The sequence below is a fragment of the Arachis ipaensis genome, chromosome B05, assembly GCF_000816755.2.
Source record: "Arachis ipaensis cultivar K30076 chromosome B05, Araip1.1, whole genome shotgun sequence".
Taxonomy (NCBI): Eukaryota; Viridiplantae; Streptophyta; class Magnoliopsida; order Fabales; family Fabaceae; genus Arachis; species Arachis ipaensis.
Genome location: NC_029789.2, coordinates 65,243,995 through 65,267,567, shown reverse-complemented (window position 1 = coordinate 65,267,567; position 23,573 = coordinate 65,243,995).

Below are 23,573 nucleotides of genomic sequence, written 5' to 3'. Positions count from 1 at the left end.
CCCAACCTCTTCTCCGGATCTCTCTTCGGATTTTTGGATACTCATTCTTCTTGAGCTTAAAAGGAACCCCAGAGATCACTTTCTTTTCTGCCACTACTTCATAAAAGTGGCCTTGATGGGCTTTAGTGATGAATCTCTCCATCTCCCAAGATTCAGAAGAGGTGGCTACTGCCTTTCCTTTGCTCTTTCTAGAGGAGTCTCCAACCTTGGGTGCCATAAATGGTAATGGAAATAAAAAAAGCTATGCTTTTCCAACACCAAACTTAAAACTTTGCTCATCCTTGAGCAAAAACAAAGAAAAGAAAAGAATGGGATAGAAGAAGAAGAAAATAGAAGGATATAGAAAGAGACAGGGCTCGGCCTTGTGGGTTTTATGAGTGTATGAGAAGTGTGTGTATGAAGGGTATGAAGAGGGGTATTTATAGGAGTGGGAAATGGGTATGTTCGGCCATGGGTTGGGTTTTGGGTGGGAATTTTGATTTTAAATTAGGTGGGAATTGGTGGGAGTTATGATGGGTATAGAAAAGTGGTATGGATGTGATTGGGCTAGGGTTTAGAGGAAAGTGTGTATGGAAAAGTGTGAAAGTGGGTAGGAATGAGTGGGGTAGGTAAAAGATGATGTGGGATCCAGTGGTCCTGAGAGGCTAGGGAACCCAGATTCCCTGCTTCTCTGTATTGGCGCTTGAACGCCCAGGGGCTGCTGGTGCGAAATTTATAGCCCACAAACTAACCGGCAAGTGCACTGGGTCGTACCAAGTAATACCTCAGGTAAGTGAGGGTCGATCCCACGAGGATTGATGGATCAAGCAACAATAATTGAGTGATAGACTTAGTCAAGCAAACAGAAAGTAACGTTTGGGCAATATAAAAGACATTAAACAATATAAAGAATATTGAAGGAAGGAAAGTAAATAAATTAGGAAGAAAATATGGAGAAGACAGTTAAGGTTTCAGAGTTATCTATTTTTCCGGATTAACTTTTCTTACTAACTATTTTAATCATGTAGGATTTAATTTATGGCAAACTATATGTGACTAGACCCTAATTCCTTAGACCTTTCTAGTCTCCTCTAAAATTCATCAACTGTCAATTCCTTGGTCAGTTAATTCCAAGTAGAGGGTGATGATCAAATTCCAGTTTATATGCCACAAAAACTCTAATTACCCAAAAATAAAAAGATTATATGTCATGTATCCCGTTAAATCCAGATAATTAAAATTTAGGAGAATATGTTTTCAAGTTGTTGTTCAAGTAAAGAGCTTTTCCAAGTTATACAAGAACTCAAATAGAAAGAAAGTCATACTTCTGTTCCACCCAAATTCATAAGATAAAGAGCGAAAATAATTCTTAAATTATAAATCCATACATGAATTAAAATAGAAAAAGCAATAAAATAAATCCATAGAAATAGACGGAGCTCCTAACCTTAACAATGGAAGTTTAGTTGCTCATGGTTCAGAGTAGAAAACTAGGATTACGGAATGTAAATTTGTATAGAATTGGAAGTCCCTCTGGGAAGAAAAGTTTCTTCCTTTTATATCTAATCCTAATAATTTAAAATCTCATATCTAAAACTAAAAAAAGATATCTTTTCTTGAAAATAATGTTTGAATTTAAATTAGAATTAATTAACAAGTCTTCAGTTGATGGGTGGAGACCACTTGTTTTGTCCATTCTGCAGCTTCTAATCTGTGTTTTCTGGGCTGGAAACCGGGTCAATCACGCACACGCGTCACCATGGAAAGCTCCTATTCACGCGTACGCGTCAGTCACGCGTACGTGTCGCTCCACGCTGCCATCTCCTTTGATTCTTGTACTGCAGAAACTCCATCAAATCCAGCCGAAAGCTACCTAAAATAAACAAAATTGCACAAGACTCAAAATAGCATCCATATTGGCTAAAAAATAATTAATTCTTTATTAAACTCAACAATTTAGATGCAAATTCACTAGGAAAAGATAGGAAAGATGCTCACGCATCACAACACCAAACTTGAACTGTTGTTTGTCCTCAAGCAACCAGAACTAATATAAGCTTAGGATGTGAATTTTCATGAGAATGAGAGTTCGATTAAGCTCATGTCTCTTCTTATAGTGGGATTTACAACTACAATCCTGAATAGTTTTGGCATCTCACTCTCCTTTGAATCAGAAGGATGTCTGATAAACCATTATTTTATGATTTATATTGTGTTTAATTGAGTGGTTTTATCAAGTCTTTAACTACTTATTCATATAGATTGCATGAATTTTATAATTCCTTCCTAGTATTGTTATGGTTGAAAACTTGCTTCCTAGAAACCTTAAATTAGTACATTTTAACTCTCCTTTATACCACTTGATGCCGTGATCCGTGTGTTAAGTGTGCCACTTGAGTTCGAAGGCATGGCACGCCAAGGTTGATAGAGAGATAAGCGTGCCACTTGAAGTATTGAGCGTGGCACGCCAAGCTAGAAATGAAGGGCATGTGACACGCCAGTAAAGCGCCAACCATATGCCAGCTGGGAATTCACGCTTATTGAGTGTTTTTTTTCCTCCAAAATGTAATTTTTCCTTTTCACTTTTGTAATTCTTTTATTTTTACTAGGAATAGTATAAATACCCCCAATGAGTACTGAAGAGGGGGTTAAGCAGTCAGTGTTAGATCCTGATGCACAGAAACTTGTCTCTTAACAAATTTTCTTCGGCAAGTATACCGAATTGTCGTCAAGTAAAAACTCACAGTAGAGTGAGGTCGAATCCCACAGGGATTGATTGGTCAAGCAACTTTAATTGGAAGAATGTTCTAGTTGAGCTAAGCAGAAAGTGAGTTGAGAATTGTAGGAAATTAAATGGCAGGAAAGTAAATAGCAGAAAATAAATGACGGGAAGTAAATTACAGAATCTTAAATGGGGAAGGGAAGTTTAGCATGAAAGTAAATGGCATAAAGTAAAGAGAATGGTAAGATCAGAAATGGGAAATTCATTGGGCTTAGGAGATGTTGCATTCTCTGGATCAAGTTCATTTTCATCTCTTCCTCAATCAATGCATTCATTGATCTCCTTGGCAATCTTAAGTGATTGAATTCCAATTCCTTGGTAATTCAAACTCTCAAATCAGATCAATAGCCAATTCCTTGGTCTAATTGCTCATGAGAAGAGATAAAGTGTGGTCACTGATTATACCACATGTATTTCCAAATCAAAGTATTGGGAGAATTATATGTCACCATATCCGCCCAAACCCCAATTTGGTCCAACATGAGAAAACATTTCTAGCATGATCTCTTCATCCCTTTTCCAAGGTTCAGAAGAGATCCAAGTATGAATAGCTTCTTTTCCAAGATAACTACTCAATTGGATGACGATTGAAAGCTTTCTAGTAAAATCAAGAGAAAAGATAGAAGAAGAGTAATGAAAACTATTATTGATCCATCAAATTACAACAGAGATCCCTAACCCAATGAAAGGGGTTTAGTTGTTCATAGCTCTGGGAAATGAAAGCAAAGATGGAGAGTACATTTTGAAGGTTAAACTAGAAGTGCAGAGAAAGTAAAATACAGAGAGTAATTCTAATAATGCCCAAAAGCTCCCTCCTATTTATACTATTCTTCTAATCTTCTAGTTGGCTCTGCCAAATCTTCGAGAGCGTTAGTGACACTTACCTTTGTCACTAACGCTTCAGAACGCCCCTTCTTCCCACGTTAGAGTTCATGTTAACTAGGTTAACATGACTTCTAACGTGGTATTGATAGCCATCCCTAACGTTAGTGACAAAGGTGAGTGTCACTAATGTTGGCTCATCATCCCTTTTTCTCCACGTTAGCTTCCACGTTAATGCACATCAAGTTTTTGGCGCCGTTGCCGGGGATTGAATAGATTGACAATAATTAAGTGAAGTGGAGATCTAGATCAAGCACTTTTTCTTTTCTATTTCTCTAATTTTTGACGGACACACTAACTGTTTGAATTTTTGCCTGAGCTAATTGAAACCTCACTTTAGCAATAGAGTGAAGTTTTCTTGGTTTATGTTGCTGAATATGATTCTCATAGCTTGATAAATAAATGAGAGAAGTGATTTTCGTTCATTAATCTCTCAAGTTTACCAACTGTTTGACACATGGTGTCAACTAATCCTCTGACTATATTCTCGCATGAGAATATCCAATTTTCATTTGGTTTGTTTGTGATTGTGCAGGTCATGGAGGAAAGGAATCCTACAGTAAGAGGAGAAAAACTGAGGCATTATGATTTCCAGCCTCCCTAATCAAAGAGCAAGATGTCAAGCTAGTGACAATAAAAGAGCGCTTGTTGGGAGGCAACCCAATCGGAGGTAACCATCTTTTCATATCTATTTCAATAAAAAGGTTAATTAGTTTTATCTATATTGCAAGAAGCTAAGTTTGGTGTTGCACACCAAAACAATCTAAAGTAGAATGCAGGATTCTAAGTTTGGTGTTTCACCAAAATCCCATTATAAAACACATTCTCACTCTCTGCATAATGCTGGCTTCAAGTATGTTGGATGAACTAGCCATCAAGTTTTTGGCGCCGTTGCCGGGGATTGAATAGATTGACAATAATTAAGTGAAGTGGAGATCTAGATCAAGCACTTTTTCTTTTCTATTTATCTAATTTTTGACGGACACACTAACTGTTTGAATTTTTGCCTGAGCTAATTGAAACCTCACTTTAGTAATAGAGTGAAGTTTTCTTGGTTTATGTTGCTGAATATGATTCTCATAGCTTGATAAATAAACGAGAGAAGTGATTTTCGTTCATTAATCTCTCAAGTTTACCAACTGTTTGACACATGGTGTCAACTAATCCTCTGACTATATTCTCGCATGAGAATATCCAATTTTCATTTGGTTTGTTTGTGATTGTGCAGGTCATGGAGGAAAGGAATCCTACAGTAAGAGGAGAAAAACTGAGGCATTATGATTTCCAGCCTCCATAATCAAAGAGCAAGATGTCAAGCTAGTGACAATAAAAGAGCGCTTGTTGGGAGGCAACCCAATCGGAGGTAACCATCTTTTCATATCTATTTCAATAAAAAGGTTAATTAGTTTTATCTATATTGCAAGAAGCTAAGTTTGGTGTTGCACACCAAAACAATCTAAAGCAGAATGCAGGATTCTAAGTTTGGTGTTTCACCAAAATCCCATTATAAAACACATTCTCACTCTGCATAATGCTGGCTTCAAGTATGTTGGATGAACTAGCTAACTATTCTGCTGTTTCCTAGTTTTCAGTTTTATTGCTTTTGAAAAAGAAGAAATTGGGCTAACGTTGGAACTTGAAAATCACTCCCTGGGTACCAAAAGTTTGTGCCAACGTTAGCCCCTAACTTTTGGGCTAATGTTGGCACATGAAAATCACCCCTGGGCACCTAAAAGTTTGCGCCAACGTTAGCCCCTAACTTCTGCTTTATTTACTGCTTGATTGAATTTAATTTCTGTTAATTGCTCTTCATCTACTTTCCTTGCAATTTATAATTCCCTTGAAATTGTTCTTGTTGGATATAGGAAGGCATTGAGATCTAGACTCGGTTCTCTAGTCTCTGGGTCCTGAGATCTGAACTTTCAATTTCTAATTCTCTGTTTACTGTTTTCATGTTCATTTACTTTTCTGCTTCAAGATCCGATTTAACCCAAACCCTCTTCTACTTCTCTGCTTGATGCAAATTTACTTTTCCTTGTTTAATTTCTGCAAATCACAAAACACTCAACCAAATCTTGATTCGCTTGACTAAATTAACCACTAAGCTAAAATTGCTCAATCCTTCAATCCTTGTGGGATCGACCTCACTCCCGTGAGTTTTTATTACTTGATGCGACCCAGTACACTTGCCGGTTAGATTTGTGTGTTTTGGGAGAAATTCATTTTTCCACCAAAATAGCTCATCAGTTAGTTAACCTAAGTTACCAAGTGATGAAGCACTCCTAAGAACTTATTCATCCAAGCAGATCCTTGGTACAAGAGCACCACAGACACATCCCTCAAGATTCAAGCCCTTGGTGCCTAGCCTTATTCTTTATTAACTTTTCTTTCTTTTTTAACTCTTATTGTTCTTTTCCTTTTTCTTATTAGGATCTTATTATTTAGCTAGTCTTATGGGGTGTGTTTCAAGTATATGATTCAGGACAGATAGTTGCCTTCCCACCTTGTTGGTGAACCAACTTAGCTAAGTGATTACTATACCACAAATTTAAGGACCTACTCCACAACTTGAACATCACTCTGGTCTTTCATAACATCTCTTTTTATTGGACATAAAAGGACAAGCATACAATAAGCAAGATGAAAATGAAGGCAGGCAATTTGACTAGCAAGCATAGACCTAGGCAAAAGCAAACTTAAAGATAGAATTGAAAATTCCTAAGCTACTATGGAAGCATGTTCTATTTCATACATGATTTTCCTTAAAAAAAACTTGAAAAAGAAAGATGGAACAATAAGGGAACTCCACCACCTTTTACTCTTGGGGGTGCTCATGCTCTCCTTCCTGTTTGTCCTCCTTGTATTTTTCTTGAGTGCTTGCACTCCCACTTCCCTTGCTTTTTCCAATCAACTTCTTCCAGAAGCCAGCATCTTTCATCTTCTTTTTCAATGTTTCCTTCTGTTGTTTCACCTTCCTTTCCTCTTGTTATGTGAGATCTTTTTAGATCTCATCATACCTAGGGATTGCAGAGTGTAGATTATGCATATGACTAGACATATAGTTCAACTTGGCTTGAGTGTTTAAGTTGAACTCCTCCCTATGTAGTTGCCGTCCTTCATTCAGTATGCTAAACTCATTGAATGCCTTCGTTTGAGCTAGCTGGCGTTGGTTGAGTTCTTGAAGGTGTTTATCTTGACGCTCTTGCCTTTCAGTCACTTGATTGATGGCTTGAGTGAGCTGGGAATAATGTTCCATTTGCTGTTTCTGCCACTCCCCTTGTTGATTCATCCAATTAGAAAGGAGTTCTTCTTGACGATCCATCCTTTGGGCTTGAACGTGCAGTTGTTGTTCTTGTCCCTCCATATAACTCCTCGCTAGCTCCTCAATGGCTCCGTGAATGTGATTCAAGTTGATGTTGGTTGGATCATAGTACTCTTCTTGCTGATATTCTTCCTGTTGAGGTTCTTCTTGGTGAGGTTCTTCTTGTGGTGTTCTTCTCCCTATTTGAGGCCTTCTTTGTTGTTGGGCGGGTGTCACATACGTTATACGCTAGAGTGTAACCATCCTTCCAGGGTTTACCCAAGTTGGGTTGCTGTCCTCGAAGACTACCTTGGCTTTCGTACACAGCCTAAGGATGGTGCTGGGGAACCAAAGTCTAGCACCTGTATCATTCTTCTCGGTTGATTCTTGAATCCCCTCAGCTATAATTTCGTTCACATTGATGCTTCCACCCTTTACTAAGCAGTGTACCATAGTAGCTCGAGTAATGTTGACCTCAGAATTGTTTGCAGCTGGGAGGATAGATCTCCTCACAAGTTCAAACCATCCCTTGGCTTCCGGGATGAGGTCTCCTCTCCTGATGAACCGAGGTCTTCCATCTGAATACCTTTCCCAGTCAGATCCTATAACACATATATCATTCACAATTTCTTCAAGTTCATCATTGTCGTGGCCATTATTATTCTCATGTGATAACTGGGCTCATCAAAATGTGGTGATTTCAGCTGAAGAACCCTTGTTATGGCATTGGGGCTGAAGTCCACCTTTGTTCCTCTCACGTAAATTTTGAAGGTGGGGGCCTTGGTTTTGTCTTCTCTGACCACATTTGTATAGAATTATTTGATGAGGTTTGTATTTATCTTTGCTTCTGGGTTCGTGAGCCTTTGCTAACCCCTTTGTTCGATCTTCTCTCGAATCTATGGGCATTCATCTTCGTTGAATTGGAATGTTAACTCAGGAAATATCTTCTTGAGCTTTATCCGTTCAAATTTACGTTCATGGAATGCAGTTTTAAACTTTCCTTCATCAAAAGGGCTGCTCTTAACCGGTTCCTTTCTCTTTTGCCTCTTGGAGCTTGATGATGCCATGAATGATTTTTGAAAAGTAAAGGTGTTGTGGTGAGTGATGAGTGGTGGAATTCGGTTGGGTTTGGATAGGGTGTAGCTTGGAGAGTTGTACTTTGAGAGTGAGAAGTTTGAAGAAATGGTTGTTGGAATGTGAAGGGAAGTACGGACTAGGAATCACTTATATAGGAAAGTGATGAGTGAATAAAAGGTGTGGATTGATGGGGTGGTTGTGTGATGGACGGATGGGGTTTAGCATGGGATGAGCACAAGGATCATCAACTTTATGATGGTGTTGGTTCAGTTTCCAAGCTTGTTTTTCTTCCAATATTGCATGGCAACAATTCCCAATGAAATCCCCTTAGAGACACGTGTACAGTCCTCTCCTTTTGTGGTAGCCGAACCCTTCAATTGTCCCATTAATCCTCCTACAAAATAAAAGAAAAAATTAAATTGTGGGAAGTGGCGGCAAAGTTTTAAAATAAAAAAAAAAGAAAGAGTAACTACTTTTTAAAATTTTTGTTGTTAACTACTAAAAGCTATTCACAAATGCAAACCAACTGACTAATTAAATTTCCATATATGCAACCTTGGTGACACCAAACTTAGTTTGTGGCAATGTGGTGTAAGTGATGGTGAAAACCTTAGGTAACTGAGATGGGATGGTGGGGAGATGAGGTGGGATATCTAGGAAGTAAGCTGAGATCACTTTATCCCCTGGAGAGAAATCTTCTGTAGGGATCCTTTTGTTCCTCCATCTCCTTGGTATCTTCTTCTTTCTTTCTTTTGCTGTTATCCTGCTCTTTGTGGTCTCTTTTCCTAGGGGGATTTTGTTGCTAGTCCCATATGATTCTGGTGGTTTTGGCTCCACTTGAGTTTCCTTTAGCTGTGACAGCTGCTGATTATTTTGTTCATCACCCAAAGGAATTCATGAGTGTACAGCTTGTGCCTCAATGCTTGTTTCTCCCACCATTGCTCTGTCATGCTCTGTCCTTAGTTCTTTGCCTTCTTGACTTGCTTCCTGTGAGGGTTTGAAGACATTGAAGGTGAGTTGTTCATCATGTACCCTCAGTATTAGCTCTCCTCGCTCCATATCTATGAGCGCTCTGGCTGTAGCTAAGAATGGTCTTCCCAATATGATTGGTGAAGATAACTTTCTTCCATTTCCAGTATGACAAAGTCTGTGGGAAGGAAGTAGTTCCCAACCTTCACCAGCACGTTTTCAACCACTCCTATTGCTTGTTTTTGAGTTTTGTCTGCCAGCCTGATGACTACGTCTGTGGGCATCAGCTCATTGATTTGCAGCCTCTTCATAAGGGATAAAGGCATTAAGTTGATGCTGGCTCCCAGATCACAGAGTCCTTTATCAAACATTGTTTCTCCTATGGCACAGGGGATGTGAAAACTCCCTGGGTCCTTCCTTTTTGTAGGCAGCTCTGGTTGAATGAGAGCATTGTACTCCTTATTCATCACTATGGTTTGTCCTCCCTTGAGTGAGCTTTTTCTGGTCAGCAGCTCCTTCATGTATTTAATGTATGAGGGCATTTGTTGGAGGGCCTTGATAAATGGTATGTTTACATGGAGAGATGCAAATATGTCAAGAAACCTTGAGTATATTCTCTTCTCTACACCACCATCTAGTAATTGGGGAAAGGGTTTATAGAGTCTCAGCAGCTCCTTCTGTGTAATTATGGTTTCTTGATGATTCTCTTCCTGCTTTCCTGCCGATGTATCTTCAGGTTGTTCTGATGGTTTGTTCGGCTCTTCCTCATTCTCCTTATCACTTATAGTAACCATCTTACAATCTTCCCATCGACTTTCTTTGCTTCACCTCTTGGATTTTTCTCTGTGTCACTTGGGAAGCTATCAGTAGGTTTGGGAATCTTCTCAGATAGGTATCCCACTTGAAATTCTAGCCTCTTGATGGTGTCTCCCTGATTCTTGATATTGGCTCGCACCTCCTCTTTGAACACCTTGTTATCTTGAATCTCCTTGCATATGCCTTCAAGTAGAGTCTCAATCCTTGATAGTCTTTCTTCCGATGATGGAGGGTTGAGATTGGAAGGATGAGAAGGGCCATTTTGACTTTGGTATGGACGTTGAGAAGTGTTGTTGGATGGGTGTTGGTATGACCTCTGTGTTGAGTGTTGGTGAGTTGCATTGTTGTTGGCGTTATGGCATCTCTGATCTTGGCCTTGGTCTTGTTGATTTCCCCACCCAAAGTTTGGGTGTTTCCTCCAACCCAGATTATACATTTTGGAGTATGGGTCATGATTCTTCCTAGGTGAATTCCCAATGTAGTTGGCTTGTTCCTGATCAACCTCTGCTTCTTCATTCACCCCTTCTTGGGTTGCTGCTGAAGTGGTGATTGCTGCTACTTGATTCCTCTCCATCTTCTTGGAGAGGTCAGCTAATTGCTTGGTAATCATCTTGTTTTGAGCTAGCAGTGCATCCACATTGTTCAGCTCTATCACTCCTCTAGTATTGCCTCTTTCAGAAGCATAGAAGTAGTCATTCTCTGCTACAGTCTCAATGACATCTATGGCTTCTTCAATGGTCTTCTTCTTGTTCAGAGATCCCCCGGATGAGTGGTCTACTGCCTTCTTTGATTCATCCGAAAGGCCTTCATAGAAAATGTGCAACTGCACCCATTCATTGAACATATCTGGCGGGCATCTTCTTGTCAAGTCTTTAAACCTCTCCCATGCTTTATATAGAGTCTCACCATCCTGCTGCCTGAATGTCTGTACCTCAGCTCTCAACCTGTTGATCCATTGAGGAGGATAGAATCTTGCCAAGAACTTGTTTACCACATCTTCCCAGGTTGCTAAACTCTCCTTTGGAAAGGATTCCAGCCATTTAGATGCTTTGTCCATGAGTGAGAAGGGAAACAGAAGTAGTCTATAGGTGTCAGGATGAACACCATTAGACTTTATAGTATCGCATATCCTCAGAAAGGTGGTTAGATGTTGATTGGGGTCTTCTTGGACACTTCCTCCGAATGAACAATTGTTCTGAACAAGGGTGATGAGCTGTGGCTTTAGTTCAAAGTTGTTGGCATGTATGGTTGGCCTTTGGATGCTACTTCCACAGTTTCCTGTGTTTGGGTTGATGTAAGAACCCAGAACTCTTCTCTCTTGTCCAGCCTGATGCGCTGGACCTTCTCTGCCATGGTTGTGAGCCTCTTCTTCATGATGGTTCTCCATATTCTCCTCCATGTCTGGTTCAAAATACTCTTCCTCTTCCTCAGCACCAACTACTCTCTTTCCTCTTGCTTCCCTTCTTAATCTAAGGAAGGTCCTCTCAGGTTCAAAATCAAAAGAAGTTGAAGCCCCGCTTCTTCTACCTGTCATACAACCAACAAAGCAAAAGCAAGAGAGATAGATGCAGACAGTAATTTCTACAGAAATGCTGTTAGTGTGAGTGATGCAATATATCAAACAGTTAGTGGGTTAGTGACTGAATTGTAAACAACTAAGAAAATGGGTAGAGGAAAGGGAAGAAAATAGCTAAACAGAAAGTAAATTACTCAAATGAACTCAAATCAAACAAAATAAAAACAAATGCTCAATCTAGTTATCTACCAATTTAATCATTGTTGATACAAAATCAATCCCCGGCAATGGCGCCATAAACTTGATACACGGAAACTTGTCTCTCAACAAATATCCTTTGGCAAGTATACCGAATTGTCGTCAAGTAAAAACTCACAGTAGAGTGAGGTCGAATTCCACAGGGATTGATTGGTCAAACAACTTTAATTGGAAGAATGTTCTAGCTGAGTTAAGCAGAAAGTGAGTTGAGAATTGCAGGAAATTAAATGGCGGGAAAGTAAATAGCAGAAAATAAATGACGGGAAGTAAATTGCAAAATCTTAAATGGGGAAGGGAAGTTTAGCATGAAAGTAAATGGCATAAAGTAAAGAGAATGGGTAAGATCAGAAATGGGAAATTCATTGGGCTTAGGAGATGTTGCATTCTCCGGATCAAGTTCATTTTCATCTCTTCCTCAATCAATGCATTCATTGATCTCCTTGGCAATCATAAGTGATTGAATTCCAATTCCTTGGTAATTCAATCTCTCAAATTAGATCAATAGCCAATTCCTTGGTCTAATTACTCATGAGAAGAGATGAAGTGTGGTCACTGATTATACCACATGTTCTTCCAAATCAAAGTATTGGGAGAATTATATGTCACCATATCCGCCCAAACCCCAATTTGGTCCAACATGAGAAAACATTTCTAGCATGATCTCTTCATCCCTTTTCCAAGGTTCAGAAGAGATCCAAGTATGAATAGCTTCTTTTCCAAGATAACTACTCAATTGGATGAGGATTTAAAATTTCATAGTAAAATCAAGAGAAAAGATAGAAGAAGAGTAATGAAAACTATTATTGATCCATCAAATTACAACAGAGCTCCCTAACCCAATGAAAGGGGTTTAGTTGTTCATAGCTCTGGGAAATGAAAGCAAAGATGGAGAGTACATTCTGAAAGTTAAACTAGAAGTGCCGAGAAAGTAAAATATAGAGAGTAATTCTAATAATGCACCCCCAAAAGCTCTCTTTTCTAGTTCAAAGCTCTCCCTATTTATACTATTCTTCTGATCTTCTAGTTGGCTCTTCAAGTCTTGGATATGGGCCTTTGGATCTTGAGTTGAAGCAGTTATCTTCTTTAGTGGGCTCAGCTTTACTTGCAGAGAAAGTGTGAAGTAGGCAGGGACTTTAGCTTAGGGCGTTAGTGGTGTTAACGTTAAGTGAAAATGTGGGGCTGAGAACATTAGTGACAATCACCTTTTTCACTAACGTTCCTAACCCAAAGTGGTCCACGTTAACTTCAACATTAGTGGCACTAACGTGACCACTAACGTTGACCCTTGGCCCTTCGCAAACGTTACTGGGGTTTACCTTTTTCAATAACGTTGAGAGTACCCCTTTCTCCCTACGTTAGAGTTCATATTAGAATAGTTAACGTGGCCTTTAACATAGGCTTGCCAAATCTTCGAGAGCGTTAGTGACACTTACCTTTGTCACTAACGCTTCAGAATACCCCTTCTTCCCACGTTAGAGTTCACGTTAACTAGGTTAACGTGACTTCTAACGTGGTATTGATACCCATCTCTAACGTTAGTGACAAAGGTGAGTGTCACTAACGTTGGCTAATCATCCCTCTTCTCTACGTTAACTTCCACGTTAATGCAATTAACGTGGCAACTAACGTGGCTTAATCCAACGTTAGTGACAAAGGTGAGTGTCACTAACGTTGGTGATTCTTGCTCCCTCCACGTTAGAGTCCACGTTAACTAGGTTAACGTGGCTTTTAACATAGCCAATATGGGCTTAGTCCAACGTTAGTGACAAAGGTGAGTGTCACTAACGTTGGCATCATCTTCTTCTTCCACGTTAGAGCTCACGTTAACTAAGTTAACGTGGCTCTTAACACGGCCAATTGCCCCTTTTGGAATGTTAGTGGCACTTACTTTTACCACTAACGTTGGAGTTCTACTTCTCTTCCACGTTAGCTTCCACGTTAACTATGTTAACGTGGCAACTAACGTGGGCTATGATGGCTCACGAAGGCGTTATTGGCAATCACTTTTCTCAATAACGTTGCAATCTAGCCTTCATTCCACGTTAGTGGTTACGTTAGCTAGACTAACGTGGCTGCTAACGTGGTTCTTCCTTGCTTCCTTTATCCTGAAATCAAGTAATAAAGTGCATCAAAGATCTGATCCAAGTTATGAGACATGCATCATTCAATTTGTCCTTTAATTCATGCATAATTCTCATCAAATCATGTAAAATTCACAATATTTGCTTGAATCCATATGTAAGTGATTATTTACCCAAAACTTGCTTATTTCCTAAGAAAATGCATGAAACTACCTTAAAACCATAAAGAAAATGTCAGTGAAACTGGCCAAAATCCCCTGGCTTCAGATCCACTTTTACACTTCACTTTTGAGTACTTTTTGAGCTATGAGTAGCTAACTTCCTTCTCATTGAGAGAGAAAGCTCTATTGTACTTGATGGATTGATAATAGTGAAATTCTTCTTCTCTTCATTTCTGTTTGATTTGCTAGAGGGAATTTCGTTCTTAATGCTTAGCATTAAATTATCTTGGGAAAGAGATTGAATGCAATTGGGTTTCATGGGAACCTTGGGAAAGGAAACATGAAACCATGCTTGAAATCCCTTCTCACACTTGAGTAGAATCTGGGTTTTGGTGTTTGGATATGTGACATATAATCCTTGATGTGGGTGGAAACTGTCTGTCAACAAATTTCCTTTGGCAAGTGTACCGAATTTGTCGTCAAGTAAAAACTCACAATAGAGTGAGGTCGAATCCCACAGGGATTAATTGATCAACCAACTTTAATTAGAAGAATGTTCTAGTTGAACGAATCCAGAATTTGGGTTGAGAGTTACAAAAAATAAAATGGCGGGAATGTAAATAACAGAAAAGTAAATGCTACTTAGCCATCCCCAACGTTAGTGACAATGTTGAGTGTCACTAACGTTGGCCATTCTTTTACTCATCAACGTTAGCTTCCACGTTAACTAAGTTAACGTGGGAGTAAACGTGGCTCAAAGTGGCTTAGTCCAACGTTAGTACACTATCACTCTTGGATTGTTCTGGTGTGGAACACCAAACTTAGCTCCTTACAATACAGGGGAAACGACTTGTGAATTTTTTTTTATTGAAATAAAGATGAAAGTGAAACTACCTGAGGTTGGGTTGCCTCCCAACAGAGCGCTCTTTTATCGTCGCTAGCTCAACGAGTCCTTAATTACTTAAGATGGTACTTTACTCTGGGGTTTTCCCCCATGTTGCCCAGATAATGCTTGAGTCTTTGTCCATTCACTGTAAAAGTCCTCTCTGAACCTTCATCCGTGATTTCGATGTGGCCATATGGTGATACTTTTGTAACCATGAAAGGCCCGGACCACCTTAACTTGAGTTTTCCTGGGAACAGCCTTAATTTAGAATTGTAAAGGAGTACTCGCTGCCCCTTTTCGAAACTCCTTGGCGCAAGATGCATGTCATGTTTTCTCTTTGCCTTTTCTTTATACATCTTAGTGTTTTCATAGGCTTGTGACCTGAATTCCTCCATCTCTTGCAGCTGCAACATCCTTTTTGCACCAGCAGCAATGCTATCAAAATTTAGTATCTTGATAGCCCAGAGAGATTTGTGTTCCAGCTCCAGTGGTAAATGACAAGCCTTCCCATAGACCAGTTGATATGGAGACATTCTAAGTGGAGTTTTGAATGCTGTTCTGTATGCCCAAAGAACATCATCCAGCTTCTTCGACCAATCCTTTCTAGATGCAACCACAGTCTTTTCCAGGATCCTCTTCAGCTCTCTATTGGATATCTCAGTTTGCCCACTTGTTTGAGGATGGTAAGGTGTGGCTACTTTGTGTTTTACCCCATATCGTAGGAGGAGAGCTTCTAATGGTTTGTTACAAAAGTGGCTCCCTCCATCACTGATGAGGGCTCTTGGGACTCCAAAAGAATCCGCTTTGTAACCCCTTTGCTGCAGTTCTGTCCCCTCCAAAGTGCCCGCCATAGCATGAACCGTGGTAGTTCCACAGGACTTCTCTCCCTTCCTCTTCTGAAACACATCTTCTAAGGATTCCATCTGAACATTTCTTGAAGAGATATGGCTCATCCCAGACAAAGTATTTTGCATCATTCATGAGCTTCCTTTTTTGATGTTTATTGATCCCTGGAGGTAATGCCCCAGTTGCCTTGAAATTTGCAATATCTGCAAACCATGGTGCTTTGTGAACTATCATCAACAGTACTAGTTCCTTGGCATCCTTGAAAAGGGTGGGCCAAAAGAATCCGCTTTGTAACACCTTTGCTGCAGTTCTGTCCCCTCCAAAGTGGCCTCCATAACATGAACCGTGGCAATTCCACAAGACTTCTCTTCCTTCTTCTTCCGAAACACATCTTCTAAGGATTCCATCTGAACACTTTTTGAAGAGATATGGCTCGTCCCAGACAAAGTATTTTGCATCATTCATGAGCTTCCTTTTTTGATGTTTATTGAATAGTAAGATCCACCTTATTAGTCTTGGCTTTGATTCTTGCTTGGCAAACTAATATTTAAGTGCTGTGTGATTTGTAAAGACAATCACTTTAGCACCAATGAGGTATGATCTAAATTTGTCAAATGCAAAAACTATTGCTAGCAACTCCTTTTCAGTAGTGTTATAATTTCTTTGAGTTTCATTAAGGACTTTGCTAGCATAGTATATCACATGAACTAAGTTATCTTTCCTTTGTCCTAATACTGCCCCAACTGCAAAATCAGATGCATCGCACATCAATTCAAATGGTAGGTTCCAATCAGGTGGGGAAATGATAGGAGCAGAGGACAACCTCATTTTCAAATGTGCAAATGCTAGCATGCATGTTTCATCAAAGATAAATGGTGTATCAGATACAAGGAGATTGCTTAAGGGCTTGACTATCTTTGAAAAATCTTTAATGAACCTTCTGTAAAAACCAGCATGCCCTAAAAAACTCCTAATTGCCTTGACATCACTGGGTGGGGGTAGTTTTTCAATAAGTTCTACTTTAGCTCTATCAACCTCAATGCCTTAGTGGGAGACCTTGTGACCAAGGACTATTTCTCCTGTCACCATAAAGTGACATTTTTCCCAGTTCAAGACCAAATTGGTCTCTTGGCATCTTTTCAATACCAAGGCGAGGTGATGTAGGCAATTAGGAAAGGAATCTCCGAATACCGAGAAATCATCCATAAAAACTTCAATGAATTTTTCTATCATATCTGAAAAAATAGAAAGCATGCAGCGTTGGAAAGTTGCAGGTGCATTACATAGCCCAAATGGCATGCGCCTATAGGCAAACACTCCATACGGGCAAGTAAATGAGATTTTTTGTTGGTCTATGGGATCAACCACTATTTGGTTATAACCTGAATAACCATCGAGAAAACAATAATATGTGTGCCTTGCAAGTCTTTCCAACATCTGATCCATGAATGAAAGGGGAAAATGATCTTTTCGTGTAGCCTCATTGAGTTTTCTGTAGTCTATGCACATCCGCCATCCTGTGACGGTCCTTGTAGGTATGAGTTCGTTCTTCTCATTAGGAACCACAGTGATTCCTCTTTTCTTGGGCACAACATGTACGGGGCTAACCCAAGGGCTGTCCGAAATTGGGTATATTACCCCTCCTTGCCAAAGCTTCATAACCTCTTTCTATACCACTTTCTTCATGATTGGGTTCAGCCTTCTTTGGGATTGAATGGATGGCTTAGCATCATCTTTCAACAGTATTTTATGCATGCATATGGCTGAACTGATTCCTTTCAAGTCAGCAAGGGTCCATCCAATGGCATCCTTATGCTCCCTCAACACTTTGAGTAGCTCGTCCTCTTGATCTTGACTGAGGGATGAATTTATGATCACTGGGTAGTTTTTATTTTCTCCTAGGTATGCATATTTGAGAGTGGGTGGCAGTGCTTTGAGTTCAAGTTTGGGTGCTTCTGACTTTTCGTTCCCTTCCTTTGGTGCATCTGGTATATGAATTTCTGCTGTGGCCACCTCTTCACTTGATTCAGATTCTTCCTCCACCAATCTCTCGTCCTCTTCATGTTCTTCTTCTTCAAAATTCTCCTGCACTTTATCCTCAAGTGCATCTAACCTCATGCATTCCCCCAATTGTTCTGGTGGGTAACTCATGGCCTTGAACACATTGAATGTCATCTTTTCATTGTGTAATCTCAGGGTGAGGTCACCCTTCTGAACATTAATGACAGCCCCAGCAGTGGCCAAGAATGGCCTTCCCAGGATGATGGAGGTCTTGGTGTCCTCCTGCATGTCCAGCACCACAAAATCTGCTGGAAATATGAAATCTCCCACTTTTACTAGCAAATCCTCTACTACCCCATGAGGGAATTTGAATGATCGGTCTGCCAGTTGTAGGACCATTTTTGTTGGTTTAGCCTCCTCAATTTTCATCTTCCTCATCATAGCTACTGACATCAAATTGATGCTGGCCCCTAAGTCACAAAGAGCCTTCTCTACTGTGATTTCCCCTATAATACAAGGGATCTGAAAACTCCCAGGATCCTTCAGTTTCTGGGGTTGTTTGTGCTGAATGATAGCACTACACTCTTCGGTTAGTATCATAGTCTCATTGTTCTTCCAGCTTCTCTTCTTAGTCATTAGTTCCTTCAAAAACTTGGCATAGAGTGGCATTTGTTCTATGTCTTCAGCAAAGGGTATGTTGATTTGTAGTTTCTTGAAGATTTCCAAAAATCTCAAGAACTGGTTGTCATCTTCCCTTTTCTTCAATAGCTGGGGATATGGAGCTCTTGAGACGTTCAGTTGTGGTATCTCTTTTTCTTTCTGCAGACTTGGCGTGGGAGGTTGAACTCCATCTTGCTCTTCTCCCTTTTCATTTGAGCCTTCTTCTTGTGGTTTTTGGGGCAGTTCCTTCAGTTCCTTCCCACTCCTAAGTGTGATAGCTTGACACTCCTCCCTTTTGCTTGAATTGGCATCATAGCAAAGGTTGTGGTTAGGAAGCTGCTTAAATAGATAGCTGATTTGTGTCTCCAATTTCTTGATGGCAGCATTTTGATTCTGCATGTTTGACTGCACTTCCTCTCGGAATGCTTTACTGTTTCGAATGTCCTTGCATACTCCTTCAAGTAAGGTTTCAATCTTAGAGAGCTTGTCATCAATTGATGGGTGATTCAGAGTAGATGTGCTGTTTTGGTTTTGATAAGCGTGTGGAGAAGTGTTGTTGTGGGGGTGTTGAGATGTCCTCTGTGTGAATTGCTGGTGAGCTGCATTGTTGTTGGAGTTGTAACATCTCTGGTCTTGATTTTGATCTTGCTCACTTCCCCACCCAAAGTTTGGGTGGTTTCTCCATCCAGGGTTGTAGGTCTTGGAGTATGGATCATAGTTTTTCCTTGGTGAATTCCCAATGTAGTTGGCTTGCTCCTGACTACCCTCTGCTTCTTCATTCACTCCTTCTTGGGTTGTTGATGAAGTTGAGATTGCTGCTACTTGGTTCCTCTCCATCTTCTTGGTGAGGTCAGCCAGCTGTTGGGTAATGAGCTTGTTTTGGGCCAACAGAGCATATACATTGTTTAGCTCCATTACTCCTCTTGTATTCCGTCTTTCGGAATCATAGAAGTAGTCGTTCTCTGCTACTATTTCAATAACATCTATGGCTTCCTCAATAGTCTTCTTCTTGTTCAAAGATCCTCCGGATGAATGGTCTACGGCCTTCTTTGACTCGTAAGGGAGCCCTTCATAGAAAATGTGCAGCTGCACCCATTCGTTGAACATATCTGGTGGGCACCTCCTTGTTAGGTCTTTAAACCTCTCCCATGCTTCATATAGAGTCTCACCATCTTGTTGCCTAAAAGTTTGGACCTCAGCTCTCAGCCTATTGATTCGTTGAGGAGGGTAAAATCTTAATAAGAATTTATTCACCACGTCTTCCTAAGTTGTCAAGCTTTCCCTTGGAAAAGATTCCAGCCACTTAGCTGCCTTGTCCCTGAGTGAGAATGGAAATAAGAGCAGTCTATAGGCGTCAGGATGAACACCATTAGACTTCACTGTGTCACATATTCTCAGGAAGGTGGTTAAATGTTGATTGGGGTCTTGAACACCTCCTTCAAACGAACAGTTGTTCTGAACAAGGGTGATGAGCTGTGGTTTAAGTTCAAAGTTGTTGGCATGGATTGTTGGCTTTTGGATGCTACTTCCACAATTTCCTGGGTTTGGATTGATGTAAGAGCCCAAAACTCTTCTATCCTCCTGATGAGTATTTTGGTGGAAAAATGAATTTCTCCCGAAACACACAAATCTAACCGGCAAGTGTACCGGGTCGCATCAAGTAATAAAAACTCACGGGAGTGAGGTCGATCCCACAGGGATTGAAGGATTGAGCAATTTTAGCTTAGTGGTTAATTTAGTCAAGCGAATCAAGATTTGGTTGAGTGTTTTGTGATTTTCAGAAATTAAATTGCATGGAATTAAAGAGAGCAGGAAATAAATTGCTGAATCTTAAAGAACAAGAAATTAAATGGCAGAAACTTAGAATGCAGGAAATGTAAATTGCGGAATCTTAAAGTGCAAGAAATGTAAATGACTTGAATTGTAAAGGGGATTGGGACTTGGATTTGCAGAAATTAAACAAGGAAAAGTAAATTTGCATCAAGCAGAGAAGTAGAAGAGGGTTTGGGTTAAATCGGATCTTGAAGCAGAAAAGTAAATGAACATGAAAACAGTAAACAGAGAATTAGAAATTGAAAGTTCAGATCTCAGGACCCAGAGACTAGAGAACCAGGTCTAGATCTCACTACCTTCCTTGATCTAACAAGAACAATTGCAAGGGAAATGTAAATTGCAAAGAAAGTAGATGAAGAACAATTAACCAAAACTGAAATTCAATTAAGCAGTAAATAAACAGAGAGATCCAAGGATGAGATTGAAACAGAATTTCTTCAATTCTCCAACCCAAGATCCAAGACAATTGTAATTGAAATTGAAGGCAATAAAAATCAGAGGAAGAGAATGCAATTCTCCTTCCCCGAAACTAAGAAATTAAAGATCACTCAATATCCCAAAGCTCTCCGAAAACTATTATGAAAACTCAAAAGGAAAGCTCCCCGAAGAACTTGAATTCTATCCTATTTATACACTTTCTTCAAATGATCTTCAAGCCTTGAGTTGAGCCTTTGCTCTTGGTGGAATTGGGTTGANNGTTTTTCTTATGCCAACGTTAGCCACCAAGTTAGGGGCTAACGTTGGCGCAAACTTTTGGGTGCCCAGGGGTGATTTTCATCTGCCAACGTTAGCCCAAAAGTTAGGGGCTAACGTTGGGGCTAACTTTTCACCCAAAAGTTTGTGCAAAAGTTTGAGGCTATCTTTAGGTCCAGCTTTTTGCTTCCTGGTTCAATTTCACTTATTCCATTGTCCTCTCTTTACTCCTAGCTATTCCTTCTTGCTTCAACCTTTCTCCAAGCTTTCTTCACCTATCATTAATCAACCAAACACATAAAAGCTATGCTTAAAATCATGAGATATTCATTCTTTCATAATATGTGACAATTATAGTATAAAACCTCATGAAATAGCATGAATTCATACATGGTTGATTAAATCAAAGGAAACATGAAAATCTACCCAATTAGCTTGCTTATGGCTCAAGAAAGTGCATAATTCTAATGAAAACAAAAGAAAAAGACTAGTTAAAATAGGCTAAGATGACTTGTCATCACAACACCAAACTTAAAGCTTGCTTGTCCCCAAGCAAGAAATGAATTTTGCTCATATGTTCTTTCACTTAAGAAGGATTGAAGAATAAATTATAAGGTCTTGTGAGTGAAGTGATCAAGTGTCAGTGGGGTGAACTCTAAATCATATGCTCATGCAAGGGCTTCAGTGCTCACTAGTCTTCACATATTGGGAATCTTAGGTCTTAGGATTTTCATCCAAATGGTATCATGGAGATCTCTTTATATGTAGTCACCTTGAAGCAGCTTATAGTTTCTTTGCTTTGGCCTTGACTCTAAGTGTCATGTCTCAAAGCGGCTCTTTAGATAAGCTTTCAATCAATACTCCTAAACTAGTTGGTTTTAAGGTATTAGGTGTTAAAGCACCCCTAAGGATTTACTTGTTCAAGCCTCTTTCTTTGACACAACTCAACCACAAGCATTTTACTAAGCTAACAACTCTTTGAGTCATTGTTTCTTCTTTCTTTTCTGCCTAGTAATTGATGCTCAGAGCCTTGGGCCATGTTCTTTTTGTCTTTGTATTTTCTTTTCTTTCTTTTGTTTTGTTTGCTGCTTCTTGGATCAATAAATTTTTGAGAATCTCCACAATACTTCTTTGAACTTCATGTCCTGCCTATGAGCTTCCATGCAAGTTTTCACAAGCATGCAACCTCAATACATAATCATACAACTAGAACCACCACTTCTCCTAATCTTTTGCTTGCCTCAAAATTGTTTAATTCCTCAATCCTTCTTTTCAAAGAACTTTCATGTGATGCAATTCTTGAATCATTGAGTACAAACAAGTTTTGAAGAGAAAAATGTTGTGAATAATCAAGCATCTTGCTTACTGAATTACAGAAAAACTATGCTATGCAGACAGATAATCAGGGAAACTAAACCACTCTCAATCATAGCAGTGTTTGATGTAAGATAATCACTTAACAATACAACCTTTTGGAGTTCGCTTGCTTTCCTTCTTCTCATCATCATCATTGCTGGCCTTTAGGTTCATCCTTTGTTTCTTTGATTGATGATTCTTAATCATTCCAAAAGCTTGTATGGACCTCTGCAATAATATTGAAAGTTGCTTGTTCCCCAAGCACTTGGAAACAATGGTTAGTCTGGCTGATTTATTTATGGGCTTTTGAACTTACTTTGGTGTGGGAACACCAAACTTAGTACCTTGCCAATGGGTTTCATGCATCAAATTAACCATGTGTAATAATTTTTTTTCTTTTCTTCTTCTTTTTCAAAAGCAATAAAACTGAAAACTAGGAAACAACAGAATAGTTAACTAGTTCATCCAACATGCTTGAAGCCATCATTATGCAGAGAGTGAGAATGTGTTTTATAATGGGACATTTGCTTCCCAATTCCCCCGAGTAAGTTCTCATGGTGTTTGTTCATCATCACTTGATGTGTCATCATTCTCTCTACTACGCTCTCTAGATTGGTGATCCTTTGAGAATTCTGTGAGATTGTGTGGTGATGTTGTTGCAGGTTTGGGAAGTGGTTGTTGTAGTTGAAGTTCCTTAGTTTCTGATGTTGAGGTTCCCTCATTCTTAGATAAGAATGTGGCTTCCATGGTGGGAACTGTGCATTCACTGTAGTGGAATGGAGAAAATCAAGTTGTCTAGCCATTGACTCCAATTGTTGCTGAGTTTGCTGATGTAGCTGTTTGCTTTGATTCATGACTGCCTTCATTCCTTCAAGATTCATCGTATCTTTCTCTGAAGTTGCATTCTGTGGTGTCTCAAAGGAGTGTTGGTTGTTGGTTCTCTTGTCATTGAACCTTGCAGTTCCTTGACCAGTTGCTGTTGCTTCGAGTAAGTCATCTGAGAAGTGATCCACTGCTCTTCTCGTTTCTGGGGTTAATCCTTCGTAGAATGCTTGGAAAGCCACTTTGTCATTTGCTTTCTTGTATCTTTCCCATGCTTTGAGAAATGGTTCTTCCTCTCCTTGCATGAATGGATGTGTTCCCTATTTCATCTTGATGTTCTGTTGGGATGTAGAGAATTTGGCTAGAAATTTGGCAACCAAACCATCCCAACTAGTAATACTTCCTTGGGGAAGAGTTTCAAGCCATTGTGCTGCCTCATCCTTTAGTGAGAAAGGGAATAGCAAGAGCTTATAGACATCATGATTGACAACATCACAGATCCTCAGAAAAATAGATAGATGCTGTTCAGGATCCTCCAATGGATTTCCACCATAGGAACAATTGTTCTCTATTAGTGTAATGATTTGCGGCTTCATGTTGGCATGTTCTTCTTTCTCAGAAACTTCATTTTCAATGATATCCTTCCCTCTGGCT